At 35.7% G+C, this 8,251-nt stretch overlaps 1 long non-coding RNA gene across 1 annotated transcript; it reads left to right on the top strand.

The window, feature by feature from the left end:
* The first annotated feature begins 1,931 nt into the window (after positions 1-1,931).
* Positions 1,932-3,111, top strand: LOC116172133. Its single transcript, XR_004145591.1, has 3 exons — positions 1,932-2,666; positions 2,728-2,873; positions 2,927-3,111. It is a non-coding gene; the product is annotated as an uncharacterized LOC116172133 (long non-coding RNA).
* Positions 3,112-8,251: the final 5,140 nt, after the last annotated feature.

Raw genomic sequence — 8,251 nt, 5'->3', positions numbered from 1 at the left:
TTTTTAATGGTTGAATGGAATGAGGTAACATCTATTTCTAGTTAGGTGCCACTTTTAAATACGGTATGATCCAATTAAAAGGGGACTTTTCCGTGCACTAACGCAGTCTTTTAAAGTAGGAAGGACGGTAAGGTCGATGACAATATTTACCTATATTTTTGAAAAATCGCCCATAACGTTCTTACTGTTTTTGTTCGATCATATTTTTTATGGGTGCGAGATTGTCAACTAATTACGTAGGAATGGTTGTCATGGGTGCATACATGATAGTTTTATTTAAGATTTTAGTATTCACTCATAGAAGTCAGAGTAAAACAAATGATCGGATAAAAACTGCTCTGTTACTAAACCGTTAATTTACACTTACATTTTATAGCGACTGGTATGGACCCTTTAGAAGGTCTTTTAATATTATTTTACGTTTATGGAATCTTTAAGGCGTTCGAAAGATTTTGCGTGCTGGCAGGTGCGTCAAAAAATTAAATTTGCTATATAACTGTGGGGAATAAACTGTGCACAAATTAGTAGGGGTGGCCGGGTGGGCATCAACATCACTTTAAAGTAGACAAATGTGGTAGTTCCAAACACTTTCTAGGGGCGTACAGCACTAAAGTGTCTGTAGGTATTATTCCAGATTACGTAGGTTCATCTTTGATAGAACAGGTTAAACTCTTGAGACAAGGTTAAGGATGATGTTGGTAATTATGCATCAGGTAAATTTACACAAAGCGCAAAGTATTAAAAAAATGTGATAAAAATAGTGAAGGGTACCACATTTTTATCATCGCCCATTATACCGACGGATAACAATCCATTGTTATGTGCATCTCTTTCTAGTTGACTTTGCTAGCTACAAATTGACACTAATCATACTCGGTCCCAACCGTCTCATTTTCGGAAAGCAATGTCCTTCTCTTCGACTCATCTCACAGGTTCAAGAAATAATACCATGCACTATGTAAAAAGATCCATAAACACCGACTCCCCATACACCTTTCCCTCGTCTTGTGATATTCATCACCTACTCTATTTTTCTCCTTTTCTATTATTTTAAGGTAAGAGGTAATACATTACACTTTAATTTCGTACCAAATCGGTACAAATGTCTTCTTACTGTTCTACTGAAATCCAAAATTAAGAACTATCAACTGAAACAACTCTGTAGGAGAGGACTCTTCATCGGGTAACGCGACAGAAAGCAAAATAAGAAAGCAAACACAAAAGGTGATAATAAGATAATATACTCTGAAAGATATTCTAGAAGTTACTAAACGTCTATCTATTCTCTCTATAAGATGCTGATTTATACTCTGAAAGATATTCTATAATTAATCGAATTGAAACGCTTTGTATTCTCTATAATATGCTTTATATTCTGAAAGATTTTTTATGAATTGTCTAGTCTATTGTTTACATTCTTTATAAGTTGATTTATTCTCTGATATTCTACAAACGAATCTCTATAATACTCTTTAAAACTGTGTATAATTCTAAACACTGTCTCTTATAATATTTTATTTTAAACGCTTGTTACATTCTATACTTTCGTATGAGCTGAACTTTCTCTTGTTATTCTTTTATTTCTCACTAGGACATCGAGCTTTTTTCAAGAAAGCTTCGTGATGTAAGTACTTGTATCTACTTTTAATTACTTTTGTGATGTTAAACCTTCACTTTACGCAACTGCCTTGAACTTCAATATTTTGCAAAAAAAATTTAAAATGCCTGCTGATGCGTCAATTTAGGTTTAACGTCCCAAAGTCCAGCTGAACTTCTTAGATTGAGTACAACTCCAAAACAATTTAACTCTAACACTGATTTTTCGGCATAAGATGATATGGACAAAATTTAAATCGCTTCGTTAGAGACCGTGCTCCGATAGGTTGGGTGGATGGGCGGGCATGGTGCGGGACTCGACCTGCAACCACCTCCTCGTGGTGAGTCCTGGGTAGTTCTAGCCACTGTACCTTTTACACAGTGGTGTGAGCTAGCCGAGAGTTGCACGATTTGACTGTAATACCAAAAACTTTAGGACTTGTGCTCAAGCTAATTATTCTTTTGACCTGAGACGCTAGGTTTAATTCATAGTTTTAACTTTCAATCGCAGGTATCTAGAGAGTCAATTGGTATCTCTCGTTCTGAGGCGACCAGTTTCTTGGTTCTGACCAACTGAGGTGGGACTGAGTAACTGAATAGATATTTTTTACTAGCCGCTTGCCTTACAGTTGCAGGTGCAGACGTATTTTTTTTTGTACACGGTCGTGAAATCCTCCGTTAATTGTTTCTACTTTGCAATTGAACATAATATTGTGTATGTATCCCAGTCAATCAACTACCAAAACCGACAAATTAAAAAAAAAACTTGTAGTTTTGATATTTGTTCAAAATGTTCTTTGGACCTTCCCCTTGAACATATCCAAATTTCAAAACAATAAGTTTTTTATACTTTAACCTAGATTGGCTAATGGGCGAATGACGACAAAATGCATTTCTGGCAAAAAGATACATAAGAACGATTTTGAAAAATATTTCATGTTCTGCCGAGTATGCAGTTTTGTATCTCAAATTCAAAAAGGTCTAAAAATCATTTCTTTAGTAAGGGTCGTCACATTCCAATGAACTGGCGTATTGATCAAGACCAGTAGCAATGAATCTGAATAACGGAGGTTGGTACAACCCATAAAATTTTCATTTGAATTCATTAATTGCAACATTATTGTTTGATAGCCACCACAAACAAACACCGACAACCAAAGATCTCCCAATATTGTTTATACCTCAAATTCAAGGAAGTCTAGAATGTATTTAAGGCTTTCTCAAGAAATCGGTCCCTTGGTTCCAGTTGATAGTTGATCAAAATAACGTTGCGACAGGTAATATAATTTCATTTTGAACTGATTACACCAATCGTTTTATTATTTCACAGCCACCGACAAGAGACGCTGACGATCAAAAATCTTGGCATGAGGTTTGGATAACGCATCACTGTTAGTAAACTATGGAAGAACCACAATCCAGGCCACACAGTACAGCCGACTAATATGGAAAGTGCTTCACTTGATATGGCAGTTAATGTTGTTTGCTTTGAGTGCCCGTAATCCAGAGTTTGTTGACAAGGCGAGTACGGTTTTAATTTAAAAATGGTCAGAAAATAATGCATCCCTTTGTAATGTATGAAAACTCTAAACCCCTCACATGTTTTTTAGTAAAATAATTTGTATCACTAATGTAAAGCGACAAATTTCGACTATTCGCCATCTTCTGGGATAAAATGAGTTATTAGAGATTGAAACTGAACTTTGACGGGCTTATAATTACATATTTTTAACAAATGATCTAAACAATTTTAACAATTTCCCCCACAATGCAACAGTCATATGTGGGTTTTAATAAGACACTTAAATTGAAAAATGACAGCCATAAATGGGATATTATAAAATAAATGTAAATATAAATGTGGATTATTATGGGATAGTGGGGAGGGCGGCTCAAGCTTCATAGGTAATTGTCAGCCAGTTAAATCGTTCTTCAGCCTTGTGTCACCCTTTCAAGACTTTTCTCACAACCCTAAAGACGTTCTTTTAACGTTTAAAATTCACAACATCCAGAGTGTGATCTCTATCTGTCCCCCAATACATCCAACTATATTCGAGTTTCCGGTAGCTCTGTACAACTGGCAGAGTTTCGCAATGCACGTCCATGTGAACTCTATTATCTCACAAACTGCTTAACTCGAGGGGTTGTGCGTACAGCAATTATCTTTTACTCAAATTGTTTAGATGTGGAGTTTAGTTGACTCATAACATTAATTTAGATTAACCGCAGGTACTTCAGTCCGCACCCCCTGGAATTTACTTCTATACTGAAGCGGTTCCGAGGAAATTTGGGGCTTCCTTCCGATGAGTTAGCAAGTCGTCCAGGGAAGTTCCAACTCTTGGTGGGGGACTCCCTACAGGAGAGCTATCTACAGGGATCCAGTTTATTCAAGGTAAGATTACATGTGAATACTTGTGCTTTCATTATCGAAGCAATTATCGATCGTATTTCATTTTGTTTTTGGGAACTTGTTTGTTATTGATATACTCAATTAATAAAATTACTAATCGATCATTCTCGACTGAGGAGTTGGTTAATTAGGGAATTTTAATTGAACATTTAATTTACTAAGATAGAGCTGTTGTGAGTCACGTAATCAATAATTTTGGATATTTGGAGACTATTTTATATTCGTGGGCATACGCTATCCAATTTTGGAGACAAATTTATTTTAGAGATTTTTTCACTAACTATAAGATTATCTTATTATGATACGGTATCTTATAATGAGAGAAAAAATTTAAAAAAGAAACACCGTCAAGTCATTAAGAGTATCTATCATTAGTCTTCAAAAAAATTAGATTCATTCATCCAACCGGAACCTAGTTATATAAATATATACATATAAATTAAATAAAGGTTTTTTCTAATTTTTCTCGGCGTTTTTTCCATTAATCATTGGTTTTCGATAAATCCGTGGTGGAAAGATTTCAAATGAACACCCTGTATAGGTACGTGTAGATATATGTCGGTTTGATGTTGCTAGGCAACATGTCCAGTCTGGTAAAATCATTAATATTATAGATTGTAGGGAATAAAGGTTTTTTCCCGTGCTTGACGTTACAATGATTACTGATCTTTTTATTAAAAAAAAAACTCCCTCCGTATACGGCACCGTATGATATTGTCTACCGTAATAGTACTTGCAATTTGCATACCTGGTAAGCAACCCAACCGGGCAAACCTCCAACAATCCCTGTAAAGATCCATGTTTTTAAAACACACTAAGGCATAGAAATAGGTTCAGAAATCGTAATGCTATCAGTTTTTTTGAAGAGAGTAATGGTGTTTGGAACATCTTATCTGCTTTACACCACAAAAATACCTTTATCTAATTTTATCTTGCTTCGTGACATAGGTGTAAATAACATTAATCGCAACTCTGTCAATAAACTAAGTACCTACTTCATTGATATAAAGGATACCTATAATTGTGTTCCCCCTGATTATCATTTTCCGAATTACTTAATCACCGAAATGTTTGTGTCGTTATAGGTATGGGTACATATCAAATCGTGCGTATAGTGTTTAGGGTTGTTAATTCAGCAATGTATTCCTGTGATGTCCATCATCGGGCATAGTTATGACAAGGAGTCGAGATAAATCTCCGTTAGATATTATCAATTTTATGAAAAACACTTACAACATATCAGTTTCCCAATTTGTACCTACAGATAACGAGTTATGCACAAGGAGTGCTGATACTATCAGTAGCTAGTAGGGACCAATTCCTATAATAATCGCTATTTCGGTCTAGAAATACTTATAAACTGAAATTATGTAGCTTAATTTATATACTGAATCTCAGACATGTCAATAACGGGAATGGGAAATAATGGGGTAATTCCACTTGACCGTCGTGTACGATTACCATCACCTGGTTTATTATACTAACTGCGCGAGTACGAACTGCTTAAGCGTAATACGTAAAGGATGTAAAAAATTTAGGGCTAGCTGGGTCTACGGGACACAAAAATTAAAATTAGAGTAACTCTAGTCCAGATTATTTAACAACGTCCTAGATATCCAAAGACTCATGTGTTTTGAATACTTTACCCTACAGTAAGGTTTTCAGTAATTGTAGCTCCTTTATGAAGTATGGACAGACTCCAAAAAATGTTGACAAAAAAGAAAGTATCACTCGGATCTCTTAACATTCAAACTACGTTCACCATCCTCGCCAACTCAAAGTTCTAAATTGATATATGTTCGTACTCGCGGCGTTAATAAGAGTTTCTAATTACCGGAATAAGCTCACCCGCCGGGATCTTCTCCTCCACGAGTTTAATTATAACATTGTGGCGAAGGAGAACCCAACAACCTCTACCCAAGGCCGCCAGGAGGCCGTGCGGCAGGTACATCGAAACCAACACCACTACAAAAGCCGTTTTCGAGATATACACACTAAATAAGTCTTCTGGCACTTTTCGAGATATTCGCTCTTAAAAGATTTGACACCACTAATGGATATATTTCTTCCAAATGTACCAATCGGCCTTTGTGGTTACCCTCCTACAACCCTTCGCTCTAGAGATATTAGAACGAATCACGTTAAAGAGTCGAGGAGGACAGTGGCCGGTAGCAACTAATTCCTTGCTTGAGACACTTCATTAGAATACCGTGAAAGATAAAATAAATTTCTAACCCCCACCCCCTCACCCGGTCACCTACTCATCTTAAAAAGGAGTCGCAGATGAAAGTTATAGTTTGTAGAACCATTTCCTTTCGATAAGAAGTTTGATGAGAAAACCATGCACGTGTGGGGTTACACCTTACAGTTTCCTCGTGGGTACAAACAATACAATTTATAACAGTCTTACTTACTTTGTAATAGCATTAAATGGAAATATTCAAGTCTTATTATTTATCACCTACAATTTACATAATATACGAGAGGGAACTTAATACTTCACTTCGAATCGAAGTTAGAACTGACTCGTAAGTTCGAGACATAATTCGATTTGGTTATATAGCAAACGCCGGTCTTTTTCGAGAGTTCTCGAACGTTTCCAAATGCTTCACAATATTATCGAATGTTCTCGAACAAACAAACACGCCATATTTCCCGGAAGAAAATGAGTCACATCCGCTTGCTATGCCTATTACTAATCTTTTATGGTCCCTCAATGTCTATCGGGATTTCTAGAATATTCCCTACAATACCCATAAACAAAGATAAAGTGACAAACACAACATTTAACATTAAGCACATGTAAGCTCTTCTTATATGCCAATTATATCTGTCATATTATGAGATATATAAGGCAGTCCATGGTGTCCTAGGACTTAATGGACTGTCATCTCATTATGCCCTTAGACTGTCAAATGTATTGATAGAGTTATAATGTAAATCTATTAAAAAAGAATTTTAAAAAAACCATTCATATTCGAGCGCCCAATAGACTACGTCGCTGAAAAACAATAGCGCCTCTCTAATATTCTTAAGACGGTGCTTACTAATTTTCAAAGCAATCAGGCGTTTCTAAACGGTTATTGTTATTGTGCACGTGCACAGACAGACAAACCGATAGATATGCAGACAGCAATACACAATTATGAACAATCTCGAGGATCGTTACTAATTTAGCAGAGTGCATTCTTTCGAACCCAATATTCCCTCCCAACTTGCGCCCTGGCTCAGACGACTTCCTAACAATATAATTTGTTTACAAAAAAATGTTTGTGTTTAGTCCTTAATTTATATGTTGCATTTCCTTTTTTTAGAAAAAAATTGTTTAAATAATGTATAAATTGTTTAAACAACGAAAATCGGAAAAATCGGAAAAAGTGGGGGTGCTAGACCCCACCTTAGAATCGGGTTTCCGGCGAAACTAAGCGAGTACACATTCTAATGCTGTGGGTACAAATTAGTCTTTAATTTATACGTTCCATTTATTTTTATTAATTCTTAGTAAAAAAATTTTTAAATAATGTATAAATTGTTTAAATAAGGAAAATCTAATTTGAGTACAAACTAGTCTTTAATTCATAGTTTTTAATGCGACTACTAATAAAATTTAAATCGGGAAAAGTGGGGAAAAATCGTTTTTCCAGCAGAACTAAGCGGGTACAAATTTTAATTTTGTGGGTACAAATTAGTGTTTAATAGTCCTAAATTATAGGCATATTTTTACTTGATTTTGGCAAAGTGGGGGTGCTAACTTTATCGACTTGTTTATTAGCACACTTGTTCATGTAATGCCGATCTTTCTTGCACCGAAAACACACATTTAGGGACATCTTTTTCACATTTTGAATCGGTACCGTCATTTCGATTGTGGTTGCTTAAATTGGAATTTAGCCCCAAGAGAGTTTCCTCTTTTTCCGGAACTGCTGCGTTCTTCTTGCATATCTTGTAACTTGCCTTAATCTAATCTGTATAGTTACATCGCTATGCTCTATGCAATTTATCATTGGAGCGAATCTCTCGAGAAATCACGCTTGTAATAAACAGCCTACGTAACTATCGTCGATTCTTCTATTACCTCATGCCATAGGCTCGCAATTTTTTTGCAGTATCTGCATACATACTTGAATCCTACAGCTACTGTGCAGTTTTGGGTTCTTTTGGGTGCACTTAAAGCCAACCATCCAATTTAGCTTTAACTTTAGCTACATTTTCAGTGATAGTGTCTGTACCATCCAGTGTCTTCGA

The sequence above is a fragment of the Photinus pyralis genome, unplaced genomic scaffold (genome assembly GCF_008802855.1).
Source record: "Photinus pyralis isolate 1611_PpyrPB1 unplaced genomic scaffold, Ppyr1.3 Ppyr1.4_LG5, whole genome shotgun sequence".
Taxonomy (NCBI): domain Eukaryota; kingdom Metazoa; phylum Arthropoda; class Insecta; order Coleoptera; family Lampyridae; genus Photinus; species Photinus pyralis.
Note: the sequence above shows the minus strand (reverse complement) of the source record. Positions and strands in the feature narration are given on the sequence as shown.